Below are 15499 nucleotides of genomic sequence, written 5' to 3'. Positions count from 1 at the left end.
TCCACCGTCGTTGCCCCTACTGAAACACCTACACACCGCCCCACACACTGATCAGACCATCCCTTGAGAGCCCTCTGTTGCCATGAAATGTTGGGGTCATGAGATGTTAACCAGGGAAGCCCCAACACCACAGGAAATGCAGGAGAGTCAATTAAATTCAACTGTATAGTCTCCTCATGACCATTCTGCGTTTTCATCTTCAGTGGCGCTGTGACCTCTCTAATCAATCCCGACCCCAAAGGCCGGCTGTCTAGGGCATGGATAGGGAAGGGCACATCGACTGGTAATATAGGGATTCCTAACTTATATGAGAAATGGCAATCGATAAAATTCCCAGCTGCGCCTGAATCGACTAGCGCCTTATGCTGGGAGTAAGAAGAAACCTCTGGAAACACAACTTGAATACACATATGAACAACAGAGAGCTCTGGGTGAGTTGGGGCCTTACTCACCTGGAATGACTCATCAGTGCGTTGCCTGCTGCCTCGAATCCGAGGAGACCCTCCCCAGCACCGAACCGCCGTGTGTCCTCGGCGGCCACAGTTGGTGCAGGGGACAGCCTCTCTCCTGGCCTCCCTACTACCAGCACCCCCGAGCTCCATAGGGCTCGGCTCGGAAGTGCTGGGGGATGGAATGGACGGCCCCAGCTCCGGACGTCTGCGGGTAGCCAACAGGGTATCCAGGCGAATCGACATGTCCACCAGCTGATCGAAGCTTAGGTTGGTGTCCCTGCAGGCCAACTCTCGACGAACGTCCTCGCTTAAGCTACACCTGTAGTGGTCGATGAGGGCCCTCTCATTCCATCCCGAATTGGCAGCCAGAGTCCGGAAGTCCAGTGCGAATTCCTGCACGCTCCTCCTCCCCTGTCTGAGGTGGAACAGACGCTCACCCGCCGCCTTCCCCTCCGGGGGATGATCGAACACCGCCCTGAAGCGGCGAGTGAACTCTGCATAGTTCACAGTATCGGCGTCTATTCCTCCCCACTCGGCGTTGGCCCACTCCAGTACCTTGCCGGACAGACAGGAGATGAGGGCGGACACGCTCTCGTATCCCGAGGGTGCCGGGTGAATGGTTGCCAGGTAAAGTTCCACCTGGAGCAGGAAACCCTGACACCCGGCTGCGGTGCCATCATAAGCCCTCGGGAGCGAGAGCCGAATCCCACTGGACTCCTGATGTGAGACGATAGGAGTGGCCGATGGTGGTGGTATCGTTGGAGGAGGTGTGGGCAAACCTCCTCTCTCCCATCGTCCCAAGGTGTTCATCACCCTTTCCATGGCGGCACCAAGATCTTGAAGCATAGCTGCCTGTTGTAGGACGCGCTCCTTGAGTGATCCGGTCGGTGCCGTCGCTCCTGCTGACTCCATGTTGTGGTGTATGATTCTGTCACGACTGTCAGTGAGATGCGGTTGAAGAGGTCAGGTGCAGGACACGGAACTCTCGGAAACGTACTTTAATCCGATACTGAAAAGATGAACACAGAATGACTCCACGCAGGGAGGAAATAACCCGCTCACAAACGACATACGTGAAGGGAAACAATCACAAACAAGATCCCAATTAGAGACAGGGGTAATTATAGGGCAACAATCAAACATAATGTGGAACAGGTGTAAACAATACAGACAAAACTAGACAGACACCGATAACATCGAACGGCAGCAGCTAGTACTCCGGGGACGACGAACGCCGAAGCCTGCCTGAGCAAGGAGGAGGAGCAGCCTCGGCAGAATCCGTGACACAGACAATTACATTGATGGAAGCTACAATCTCTCCGCAATATTAATGCTGATCTACCCCATAATAAAAAATTATAAAAAACATCTACCTGGTGTGCTGTGTGCTCCTGTTGTCGCCCTCTTCTGGCCCCCTCCAAGCATAGCCCATCTTATGATGTTGGTTTGAACCCTACCACCTGTACTCTCCTCCTATTGGTTCTTGACGTTGTTGCTGTTATATAGCCCTAATGATTGATGTTCTGTGGTTCCTCTCCTCCCTTCCCTTCCCTCCCTCCTTCCCTCCGTTTCTCTTACAGTCCCGTCACTCTCATCAGCATGTGTCCGGAGCAGTACGAGTGAGTATCTGCACGTGCCCACTCACCTCCCCCCTCGAGATCAGAATGCCCTCCTCCACGTCCCTGCATCTAAAACTCACCACCCCAACCACCCCCACTCAGCCGTCATACCACATGTTACCTCTCTGCCCGATCTACCAACCAAGCTCTTCCTCCTTCTCTTCCTCACAGCATCCTCTTCCTCCTGACATCCTTTCATCCCACTAGCGGTGCAGTAACTCCTGACCGGCTACCTAGACCTGATTTGTTTGTTTGTTTGTTTATTATATTATCATTGATTACTAGTGTTATTGTGTCTCATTTTATACCCATCTCCACCCTTCCATTCCCTCTCTCCAGGCCTTCCCAGTCATCCCAGCTCGCTCATGATGACAGTCATTCCAGGATAGAGCAGTACGCTAGCAGGTACTGTACGCTTCACATTCACTTGGTCGTGTAGAAGTTGAGAATACATACAGTGCATTCAGAAAGTATTCAGACCCCTTCACTGTTTCCATATTTTAAGGACTTTGTTGTCCTTAAGCCATTTTGCCACAACTTTGGAAGTATGCTTGGGGTCATTGTCCATTTGGAAGACCCATTTGCGACAAAGCTTTAACTTCCTGACTGATGTCTTGAGATGTTGTTTCAATATATCCACATCATTTCCCTTCCTCATGATGCCATCTATTTTGTGAATTGCACCAGTCCCTCCTGCAGCAAAGCACCCCCACAGCATGATGCTGCCACCCCCATGCTTCACGGTTGGGATGGTGTTCTTCGGCTTGCAAGCAACCCCCTTTTTCCTCCAAACATAACAATGGTCATTATGGCCAAACATATATATTTTTGTTTCATCAGACCAGAGGACATTTCTCCAAAAAGTATGATCTTTGTCCCCATGTGCAGTTGCAAACCGTAGCCTGGCATTTTTATGGTGGTTTTGGAGCAGTGGCTTCTTCCTTGATGAGCGGCCTTTCAGGTTATGTCGATATAGGACTCAATTTACTGTGGATATAGATACTTTTGTACCTGTTTCCACCAGCATCTTCACAAGGTCCTTTGCTGGTGTTCTGGGATGGATTTGCACTTTTCGCACCAAAGTATGTTCCTCTCTAGGAGACAGAACGTGTCTCCTTCCTGAGCGGTATGATGGCTGCGTGGTCCCATGGTGTCTATACCTGCATACTATTGTTTGTACAGATGAACGTGGTACCTTCAGGCATTTGGAAATTGCTCCCAAGGATGAACCAGACTTGTGGAAGTCTACAAAAAAAATTCTGAGGTCTTGGCTGATTTCTTTTTATTTTCCAATGATGTCAAGCAAAGAGGCACTGGGTGTGAAGGTAGGCCTTGAAATACATCCACAGGTACACCTCCAATTAACTCAAATGATGTCAATTAGCCTATCAGAAGCTTCTAAAGCCATGACATCATTTTCTGGAATTTTCCAAGCTGTTTAAAGGCACAGTCAACTTAGTGTATGTAAGCGTCTGACCCACTGGAATTGTGATACAGTGAATTATAAGTGAAATAATCTGTCTGTAAACAATTGTTGGAATAATTACTTGTGTCATACAGAAAATAGATGTCCTAACCGACTTGCCAAATCTATAGTTTGTTAACAAGAAATGTGTGGAGTGGTTGAAAAACGAATTTTAATGACTCCAACCTAAGTGTATGTAAACTTCCGACTTCAACTGTATGTTAATGTAATATTTCTGTTTTTGTTTTTTGAATAAGGCTGTAATGTAACAAAATGTGGAAAAAGTGAAGGGGTCTGAATACTTTCTGAATGCAATGTATTACTGTCTATGCCGTCTACACTGTTGTCCATTAACATAGAGACAGTAGGGCTAGCCTCCCCTGCAAATATTACTGTGCCCCCTCAGTTCCAGCCATTCCATATGCTATACTGACAGGATTTGACCACCTGGTCTGACACATCCTTCCCTTTCATGAACCATTAACCCACAGATCAATGGCTACAGCCCCTCACTGTTACCAGTTAACAAGCTGCCTTGACACACATACACATACACATGTACACATATACACATATACACAGACTCCGTATTAACATACTAGCCCTATCCCAATGTCAGCCTTGTGCCAGTGTAGGGATCATAATCTCCCTTGGAGCTATGAAGCTCCCCTCTCGCCCTCTCTTTATTACACAGCTCAATAAATAGAGCTGTTGATCTGCTGGCCCAATCTAATTACCTTCTGTGTGTGTGTGTGTGTGTGTGTGGGCAACAAGGCCAGGGCCAGTAATCCACTGTGTTCCCCTCCCAACTGCATGGATCTATCACAACACCCACAATCCACCCGTGCCCAACAGGATTGGACCAGTGTGGTTCTGAACCTCTCGTCCCAGTCACTGTACCATAATCTATCTCATGTCATAATTGGGTCCCATATTGTAATGGCTGATCCCCTGGCTGTTGGACTGAACTCTGTCTGAATGTCTGATGTCTGCTGTCCACTCGTTATGTTATGTCACATTTCATCCGCTCAGATAGAAAGTTGCACTAGCCAGCAGTGTTTGGTACATTGACCTCCATGTTAACGTTGATTAACTCATCCAGCTAATGTCTGTATCTGTATGTGTTTCTCAGACTGGCTCAGATGGAATGCTCCAATGGTTCTCTGCCCACTGATAGCAGCTCAGCTACAGGAAGCATGTAAGTAAACATTAGTTGCCACAAGTATCCATTAGTAACCATTAGGTTTCCCAACTGTCCACCGACCTGTCAACCTTGAGGTTAGACTAATGGACTTCATATCTCTGTCATGACTACCTGTGTTATGTTTGACTCAATGGACTGTGGAGTTACACTACAGTATGTCTCTCACCCTGCCATAAAATATTGAAGTCTCTCTGTTAATTCATGTGTTAGAGCTTTGAGGGCATGTATAAAAAATATAATGATTATTATTGTCATTATTTGGTCTGTGATAATTGAAGAAGCAGAGAACAATATATACAGTGGGGAAAAAAAGTATTTAGTCAGCCACCAATTGTGCAAGTTCTCCCACTTAAAAAGATGAGAGAGGCCTGTGATTTTCATCATAGGTACACGTCAACTATGACAGACAAAATGAGAAAAAAAAATCCAGAAAATCACATTGTAGGATTTTTAATGAATTTATTTGCAAATTATGGTGGAAAATAAGTATTTGGTCAATAACAAAAGTTTCTCAATACTTTGTTATATACCCTTTGTTGGCAATGACACAGGTCAAACGTTTTCTGTAAGTCTTCACAAGGTTTTCACACACTGTTGCTGGTATTTTGGCCCATTCCTCCATGCAGATCTCCTCTAGAGCAGTGATGTTTTGGGGCTGTCGCTGGGCAACACGGACTTTCAACTCCCTCCAAAGATTTTCTATGGGGTTGAGATCTGGAGACTGGCTAGGCCACTCCAGGACCTTGAAATACTTCTTACGAAGCCACTCCTTCATTGCCCGGGTGGTGTGTTTGGGATCATTGTCATGCTGAAAGACCCAGCCACGTTTCATCTTCAATGCCCTTGCTGATGGAAGGAGGTTTTCACTCAAAAGCTCACGATACATGGCCCCATTCATTCATTCCTTTACACGGATCAGTCGTCCTGGTCCCTTTGCAGAAAAACAGCCCCAAAGCATGATGTTTCCACCCCCATGCTTCACAGTAGGTATGGTGTTCTTTGGATGCAACTCAGCATTCTTTGTCCTCCAAACACGACGAGTTGAGTTTTTACCAAAATGTTATATTTTGGTTTCATCTGACCATATGACATTCTCCAAATCCTCTTCTGGATCATCCAAATGCACTCTAGCAAACTTCAGACGGGCCTGGACAAATACTGGCTTAAGCAGGGGGACACGTCTGGCACTGCAGGATTTTGGTCCCTGGCGGCGTAGTGTGTTACTGATGGTAGGCTTTGTTACTTTGGTCCCAGCTCTCTGCATGTCATTCACTAGGTCCCCCCGTGTGGTTCTGGGATTTTTGCTCACCGTTCTTGTGATCATTTTGACCCCACGGGGTGAGATCTTGCGTGGAGCCCCAGATCGAGGGAGATTATCATTGGTCTTGTATGTCTTCCATTTCCTAATAATTGCTCCCACAGTTGATTTCTTCAAACCAAGCTGCTTACCTATTGCAGATTCAGTCTCCCCAGCCTGGTGCAGGTCTACAATTTTGTTTCTGGTGTCCTTTGACAGCTCTTTGGTCTTGGCCATAGTGGAGTTTGGAGTGTGACTGTTTGAGGTTGTGGACAGGTGTCTTTTCTACTGATAACAAGTTCAAACAGGTGCCATTAATACAGGTAACGAGTGGAGGACAGAGGAGCCTCTTAAAGAAGAAGTTACAGGTCTGTGAGAGCCAGAATTCTTGCTTGTTTGTAGGTGACCAAATACTTATTTTCCACCATAATTTGCAAATAAATTCATTAAAAATCCTACAATGTGATTTTCTGGATTTTTTTTCTCTTAATTTGTCTGTCATAGTTGACGTGTACCTATGATGAAAATTACAGGCCTCTCTCATCTTTTTAAGTGGGAGAACTTGCACAATTGGTGGCTGACTAAATACTTTTTTCCCCCACTTTAGAAAATAGGATGGGTGAGAGAATGGGGGAGAAGGAGGAGAAATGGAGATGGAAAAACTGAGAGGGAGGAGAGAAGTTTGAATTACGCACGGGGGGAGGAAAGATAAGGATGGAAAGAGTGGGGAAGAGAGAAAGTTACAGTGCGTTAAAGAGAGAAAGATGGTTTGCTTTGATATAGATTAGAATGAATGATCTTGGAGTTGGAAGATGGTTATGGTGAGAGAGAACTTTCAAGAGAAAAGGTGGGGCGAGAGAGGGAGAGGGCATGACAAAAGATGGAGAGGCGGTAAGCAATACTGAAGCTCCAGATTTGTGTGTGTGTGTCTGTCTGAGGGAGAGAGAGAAAGAGAGCGAGAGCTTGAGGTTGTTTCTATAGACGTTCCCTTAAAACTGCCTGAAGGGCATGTTAAGACCTATTCCCATCTGAGGTTCTAATCGGGGGAATGAGTTCTCTGAGCTCTGACACCCTCTGAGGTCACACACACACTGATGCTGGTTGGAGCTCTCTGTACACCCTCTGTTGCTGTGATCCTGTGTTTAGAGGGGGGTTAGAATGTGATGATCCCTCAACCTACTCTGATAAGAGAGAGAAGCAGAGCTGAAGTCTGCAGATATCCCTCAGATGATCTGCATGTGTGCGTACACTGAAGCGCATGTGGGATTTGGAAATGGTTTTCAGTGAGGACACGTTGGCAAAAATCAACCCACACATGAAGGAGCATCAGGGGTGTTTGAGGGAGCAGGAGACAACTGCATAAGAGAGAAATATAATCAGGGACACAGTGAGCATGATAGACAGATTGGAGAGAGATAGAGAGGGAAAAGAGAGTGACAGAAAGATAGAAAAAGTGGGAGAGAGTGAGAGAGACAGGCATCGTGGGTAGACTGAAACGTTTCAGGGTCTTGAGTCTCGACCAACTCTACACACTCACACACTACACACTTATGCACATACCCCAACCAGAAGCCATGGATTACAGGCAACATCCACATTGAGTTAAAGGCTAGAGCTGCCACTTTCAAGGAGTAGGACATTATTCCTGAAGCTTATAAAAAATCCTGCTACGACCTCCGACGAGCTATCAAACAGAAAAGTGTCAATATAGGATAAGATCGTATCCCACTACGCCGGCTCTGACGCTCGACGGATGTGTCAGGGCTTGCAAACTATCACAGATTACATAGGGAAACCGAGCCGCGAGTTGCCCAGCGATGCGAGCCTACCAGACAAACTGCATGCCTTCTATGCTCGCTTCGAGGCAAGCAACACTGAACCATGCATGAGAGCACCAGCTGTTCCGGACGACTGTGTGATGTCGCTCTCTGTAGCCGATGTGAGTAAGACCTTTAAACAGGTTAACATTCACAAGGCTGCGGGGCCAGAAGGAATACCAGGATGCGTACACTGCGCTGCATGCGCTGACCAGCTGGCCCTGTAGCACTCTATAGCCATGACATGCTTTGAAAGGCTGGTCATGGCTCACTCCAATTCGCATACCGCCCCAAGAGATCCACTGATGACGCAATCGCTATTGCACTCAACACTGCCCTCACCCACCTGGACAAAAGGAATACCAATGTAAGAATGCTGTTCATTGAGAACAGCTCAGCATTCAAAACCATAGTCCCCTCCAAGCTCATCACCAAGATCAGGACCCTGGGACTGAACAACTCCCTCTGCAACTGGATCCTGGCGGTGAGGATAGGCAACAACACATCCACCACGCTGACCATCAACACGGGGGCCCCTCAGGGGTGTGTGTTTAGTCCCCTACTGTACACCATGTTCACCGATGACCCAACACCATCATCAACTTTGCTGATAACACGACGGTGGTAAGACTGATCACCGACGACAATGAGGCAGCCTATAGGGAGGAGGTCAGAGACCTGGCAGTGTGGTGCCAGGACAACAACCTCTTCCTCAACAAGACAAAGGAGCTGATCGTGGACTACAGGAAACGGAGGGGCGAGCTCACCCCCATCCACATCGATGGGGCTAAAGTGGAGCGGGTCGAGAGCTTTAAGTTCCTCTGTGTCCTTATCACTAAGAAATGAACATGGTGCACACACACCCACACAGTTTACATCTTATCCAGAGCAACTTAGAGTTAGTGCATACATTATTTAATTTTTTCATACTGGCCCCCCGTGGGAATCAAACCCATAACCCTGGCGTTTCAAACACTATGCTCTACCAACTGAGCTACCTCCCTGCCGGCCATTCCCTCCCCTACCCTGGGCCAATTGTGCGCCGCCCCATTGGTCTCCCGGTTGCGGCCGGCTACGACAGAGCCTGGATTTGAACCAGGATCTCTAGTGGCACAGCTAGCACTGCGATGCAGTGCCTTAGACCACTGCGCCACTCTGGAGATCCTGGTTTGAATCCAGGCTCTGTTGTGAAGAGGGCACGTAAGCACCTCTTTCCCCTCAGGAGGCTGAAAAGATTTGGCTTTGGCCCTCAGATCCTCAAAAAGTTATACAGCTGCACCATTGAGAGCATGTTGACTTGTTGCGTCACCGCTTCGTAAGGCAGTTGCAAGGCATCCGCCCGCAAGGCACTATAGAGGGTGGTGAGGACGGCTCAGTACATCACTGGGGCCAAGCTCCCTGACATCCAGGACCTCTACACCAGGTGATGTCAGAGGAAGGCCCAAAAAATTGTCAAATACTCCAACCACCCAAGCCATAGGACTGTTCTCTCTGTAACCGCATGGCAAGTGGTACCAGTGCACGAAGTCTGAGACCAACAGGACCCTAAACAGCTTCTACCCGTGCCATAAGACTGCTAAACAAGACTGCCAAATAGCTAATCAAATGGCTTCCCCAGACTACCTGCATTGACCCTTTCTTGCACTGACTCAATGCACACACACTGGATGCACACACACACATAACACGCGCACACATGCATACTGATAACACACATACACTCACACACACATTCACACTCATCACATACACTGCTGCTGCTGTCTATTTTCTATCCTGTTACCTAGTCACTTTACCCCTATAGCCATGTTACAGTTGAAGTCGGAAGTTTATATACACTTAGGTTGGAGTCATTAAAACTTGTTTTTCAACCACTCCACAAATTTCTTGTTAACAAACTATAGTTTTGGCAAGTCGGTTAGGACATCTACTTTCTGCATGACACAAGTAATTATTCCAACAATTGTTTACAGACATATTATTTCACTTATAATTCACTGTATAACAATTCCAGTGGGTCAGAAGTACATACACTAAGTTGACTGTGCCTTTAAACAGCTTGGAAAATTCCAGAAAATGATGTCATGGCTTTACAAGCTTCTGATAGGCTAATTGACATCATTTGAGTCAATTGGAGGTGCACCTGTGGATGTATTTCAAGCCCTACCTTCAAACTCAGTGCCTCTTTGCTTGACATCATGGGAAAATCAAAACAAATCAGCCAAGACCTCAGAAAAAAATGTGTAGGCCTCCACAAGTCTGGTTCATCCTTGGGAGCAATTTCCAAATGCCTGCAGGTACCACGTTCATCTGTAAAAACAATAGTACGCAAGTATAAACACCATGGGACCATGCAGCCGTCATACCGCTCAGGAAGGAGACGCATTCGGTCTCCTAGAGATGAAAGTACTTTGGTGCGAAAAGTGCAAATCAATCCCAGAACAACAGCAAAGGACCTGGAGGAAACAGGTACAAAAGTATCTATATCCACAGTAAAACGAGTCCTATATCGACATAACCTAAAAGCCCGCTCAGCAAGGGAGAAGCCACTGCTCCAAAACCACCATAAAAAAGCCAGACTACGGTTTGCAACTGCACATGGGGACAAATATATCATACTTTTTGGAGAAATGTCCTCTGGTCTGTTGAAACAAAAATAGAACTGTTTGGCCATAATGACCATCGTTATGTTTAGAGGAAAAAGGGGAAGCCTTGCAAGCCGAAGAACACCATCCCAACCGTGAAGCACGCGGGTGGCAGCATCATGCTGTGGGGGTGCTTTGCTGCAGGAGGGACTGGTGCACTTCACAAAATAGATGGCATCATGAGGAAGGAAAATTATGTGGGTATATTGAAGCATCATCTCAAGACATCAGTCAGGAAGTTAAAGCTTGGTCACAAATGAGTCTTCCAAATGGACAATAACCCCAAGTATACTTCCAAAGTTGTGGCAAAATGGCTTAAGGACAACAAGGTAAAGGTATTGGAGTGGCCATCACAATATGGAGGACTAAAAGTGCCACAATTAAATAAATAAATACACCATTAAATAATTACTTAAATGTGTCATTAATTAATTAAAATTAGAATTAAATACATAAATGTGTTATTAAATGTGTCATTAATTAATTCAAATACCGATTCATTTTATGTAAAATACATATATAATAATTTCACTATTTACATTTACATTTCATGGTCCTGCGTTGGAGTGCTTCCTGAATTACTTAAAACTGTCAAACTGACCCATCAAAAGTTGGTAGGCGGAACCTAACGCCTGATTGGTTACCCTCTGCATCAAGCCAAGACAAATCAATTCCGGATAATGTCAGCAGGTCCTGCTTCTACATCCTCTGCTAAGTTTAAAATGTCTCTAACCAACTCCCTGGAAAGTTCACGGAGATCCTCCATTGTCTCTATCCAGGTTGGCCTACTCTACTTCAGACCAAAGCAATGGATCAGACTAGATTCGCGTTAGCCCCGCCCACTGACTTTGATGGGTCAGTTTGACAGTTTTAAGTAATTCATGAATCACTGCAATGCAGGATCATGAAATGTAAATGTAAATAGTGAAATAATTATATATGTATTTTACATTAAATGAATCGGTATTTGAATTAATTAATGATACATTTAATTACACATTTATGTATTTAATTCTAATTTGAATTAATTAATGACACATTTAAGTAATTATTTAATGGTGTATTTATTTATTTAATTGTGGCACTTTTAGTCCTCCATATCACAAAGCCCTGACCTCAATCCTATAGAAAATGTGTGGGCAGAACTGAAAAAGTGTGTGTGCAAGGAGGCCTACAAACCTGACTCAGTTACACCAGCTCTGTCAGGAGGAATGGGCCAAAATTCACCCAACTTATTGTGGGAAGCTTGTGGAAGGCTACCCAAAACGTTTGACCCAAGTTAAACAATTTAAAGGCAATGCTACCAAATACTAATTGAGTGTATGTAAACTTCTGACCCACTGGGAATGTGATGAAAGAAATAGAAACTTAAATAAATCATTCTCTCTACTATTATTCTGACATTTCACATTCTTAAAATAAAGTGGTGATCCTAACTGACTTAAGACAGGGAATTTTTACTAGGATTAAATGTCATGAATTGTGAAAAACTGAGTTTAAATGTATTTGGCTAAGGTGTATGTAATCTTCCGACTTCAACTGTACTTTTACTCGTTATTGTTATTCACTGTGTATTTATTCCTCATGCCACTAATACTTTTTTTACATTACATTTTTTATCTTTGTATCTTTATCTTAACTCTGCGTTATTGGAAAGCAGTTCACTGTTAGACTACACCTGTTTACGAAGCATGTAACAAATACAATTTGATTTGATTTTGTGCGTGTCCATACTCACGTGTGTTTGAGTTCTTTTCAGCCATCTGCCCCCACACCTCCCTTTGTCCGTCTACACTCTGCAAAAAAAGCTATAGTACCGTTTCACCACAGTAACGGCCTGAACATGCTTTTTTGCTCTGATTACACCCTACCTAACAATGTTATCTGCTTCGGATCGATGAGAGGAAGGAGGGAGGAAAAGACGAATAGATAGGTGAAGGATGATGCTGATGAGGATGAGGAAGGTTAATGTGATAGCTCCAATAGAAGTAGCAGAGTAAAAACAGCCTCCAGGCTCCAACTACTTATCGTCTCATCCTGTTTTTACTCACATCAGCTCTGTAAGTACACCCACTGTATTTTTTTTTACACATTTCTGCTCAGGTAATATCCCACTATATAGCTTACTTTCATCAGGTTTTAACACTTATTTTCTCAAGGAGATTCTAGGGCTGGGAATTGCCAGGGACCTCACGATACAATATTATCACAAAATGTAGGTGCCGATACGATATGTATTGCGATTCTCACGATTCTATATGTATTGCGATTCAATACTGTGATTTAATTGCGATTCGATGTTCCAAACATATTGCTCACCTTACGTCTGCTGCAGAGGGACAAGAAAGAGCCGTGAGAAAATGAGTTTTGATCAGTCATGGAAAAAAAAGAGCTGAAAATGGAAGATGGAAAACAAGCTATGAAGGAAAAAGTTTTGGTGCAGGTACAGCAAACTAGCGCAAAAATTATATTGTGATATTGTCAAAACGATACAATACGATATATCATGAAATTATATACTGTCACACCCTGGCTCTGGGACTCTATATGTTGAGCCAGGGTGTGTTCATTCATTGTGTTCTGTTTCTTTGGTTGGGTGTTCTAGGGTGGTCATTTCTATGTGTGACTGAGTGACTCCCAATCAGAGGCAACGAGTGTCAGCTGTTTGCTGGTTGTCTCTGATTGGGAGCCATATTTAACTGTCTGTGTTTCACTTTGGGTTTGTGGGTTTTTGTTCCTTTACGGTCATTGTTACTGTGGACTTCACGAGTCGTCTATTGTTTTGGTTTTTGTGCGTTATTAAAATAAAGTCAATCATGTTCGCTCAACACGCTGCGTATTGGTCTACTCCTTTTCAAGACGATCGTGACATATACCGATATGTAACTATCTATTTTTTCCCCCATTCACTAGTAGATTTCCCCCTCTACACATTTATAAGAATACATTTTATTGTATTTTCTGACAGGTAATGCTAAATGGCAAATGTGTCAGCCGTTTTGACAAGAGGATAACATTTGTCAATGTTCTCCTACTTTTGTCTTAACTCCAAGACCGCTAAATGCAGCGGTAGGTCTAATGTCACACTACGCCTTGTGTCAGTTTTAACAGGCAAATTAGCGATGCTTCCTTTAAAAGGATTAAGTGCCTGGAATCTGTGGACAAACGTGTTAACACCCGTAAATCCTGTCTAAGCTGATCTGAGCGCAGCCACATTGCCCAAATCAAAAAATCACTTTGCTTCTGTGAGGCGTTTGGACGGCGGCCAGGCTTAACACTGCGTTCAGCTTGTACTCCGCTAAGGATTAATTCTGATTCCCTTTTATTTCACGCTTTATGATTTTAAGTATTAAGAGTCATATCTTGTTCTGTTCCACCTACACTTGATCTTTAGAGAGGCCTTCACATCTCCAACTCCACCCGGGTCTTAGAATGCTCAGTTATACACACACACTGATACACACACATGTACAGTGGGGAGAACAAGTATTTGATACACTGCCGATTTTGCAGGTTTTCCTACTTACAAAGCATGTAGAGGTCTGTAATTTTCATCATAGGTACACTTCAACTGTGAGAGACAGAATCTAAAACAAAAATCCAGAAAATCACATTGTATGATTTTTAAGTAATTCATTGGCATTTTATTGCATGACATAAGTATTTGATACATCAGAAAAACAGATCTTAATATTTGGTACAGAAACCTTTGTTTGCAATTACAGAGATTCCTGTAGGTCTTGACCAGGTTTGCACACACTGCAGCAGGGATTTTGGCCCACTCCTCCATACCGACCTTCTCCAGATCCTTCAGGTTTCGGGGCTGTCGCTGGGCAATACGGACTTTCAGCTCCCTCCAAACATTTTCTATTGGGTTCAGGTCTGGAGACTGGCTAGGCCACTCCAGGACCTTGAGATGCTTCTTACGGAGCCACTCCTTAGTTGCCCTGGCTGTGTGTTTCAGGTCGTTGTCATGCTGGAAGACCCAGCCACGACCCATCTTCAATGCTCTTACTGAGAGAAGGAGGTTGTTGGCCAAGATCTCGCGATACATGGCCCCATCCATCCTCCCCTCAATACGGTGCAGTCGTCCTGTCCCCTTTGCAGAAAAGCATCCCCAAAGAATAATGTTTCCACCTCCATGCTTCACGGTTGGGATGGTGTTCTTGGTTGTACTCATCCTTCTTCTTCCTCCAAACACGGCGAGTGGAGTTTAGACCAAAAAGCTACATTTTTGTCTCAGACCACATGACCTTCTCCCATTCCTCCTCTGGATCATCCAGATGGTCATTGGCAAACTTCAGACGGGCCTGGACATGCACTGGCTTGAGCAGGGGGACCTTGCGTGCGCTGCAGGATTTTAATCCATGACGGTGTAGTGTGTTACTAATGGTTTTTTTGAGACTGTGGTCCCAGCTCTCTTCAGGTCATTGACTAGGTCCTGCCGTGTAGTTCTGGGCTGATCCTTCACCTTCCTCATGATCATTGATGCCCCACGAGGTGAGATCTTGCATGGAGCCCCAGACCGAGTTTGATTGACCATCATCTTGAACTTCTTCTATTTTCTAATAATTGGGCCAACAGTTGTTGTCTTCTCACCAAGCTGCTTGCTTATTTTCCTGTAGCCCATCCCAGCCTTGTGCAGGTCTACAATTGTATGCCTGATGTCCTTACACAGCTCTCTGGTCTTGGCCATTGTGGAGAGGTTGGAGTCTGTTTGATTGAGTGTTTGGACAGGTGTCTTTTATACAGGTAACGAGTTCAAACAGGTGCAGCTAATACAGGTAATGAGTGGAGAACAGGAGGGCTTCTTAAAGAAAAACGAACAGGTCTGTGAGAGCCGGAATTCTTACTTGTTGGTAGGTGATCAAATACTTATGTCATGCAATAAAATGCAAATGAATTACTTAAAAATCATACAATGTGATTTTCTGGATTCCGTCTCTCACAGTTGAAGTGTACCTATGATACATTTTACAGACCACTACATGCTTTGTAAG

At 44.8% G+C, this 15499-nt stretch overlaps 1 pseudogene across 1 annotated transcript in view; it reads left to right on the top strand.

Moving 5' to 3' along the window:
• The window catches only part of LOC311116536 (utrophin-like), a 275197-nt pseudogene that overhangs the window by 229988 nt on the left and 29710 nt on the right, over positions 1-15499 (top strand). Inside the window, exons 33-35 of the transcript in view lie at positions 2033-2071; positions 2411-2476; positions 4669-4734. The product of the transcript in view is annotated as an utrophin-like (transcript). The remainder of the gene's footprint in view (positions 1-2032; positions 2072-2410; positions 2477-4668; positions 4735-15499) is intronic.

The sequence above is a fragment of the Coregonus lavaretus genome (assembly GCF_964263955.1).
Source record: "Coregonus lavaretus genome assembly, contig: HAP1_SCAFFOLD_535, whole genome shotgun sequence".
Lineage (NCBI taxonomy): Eukaryota > Metazoa > Chordata > Actinopteri > Salmoniformes > Salmonidae > Coregonus > Coregonus lavaretus.
The sequence above is the reverse complement of the archived record's forward strand: the minus strand, read 5'-3'. Positions and strand labels throughout refer to the sequence as shown.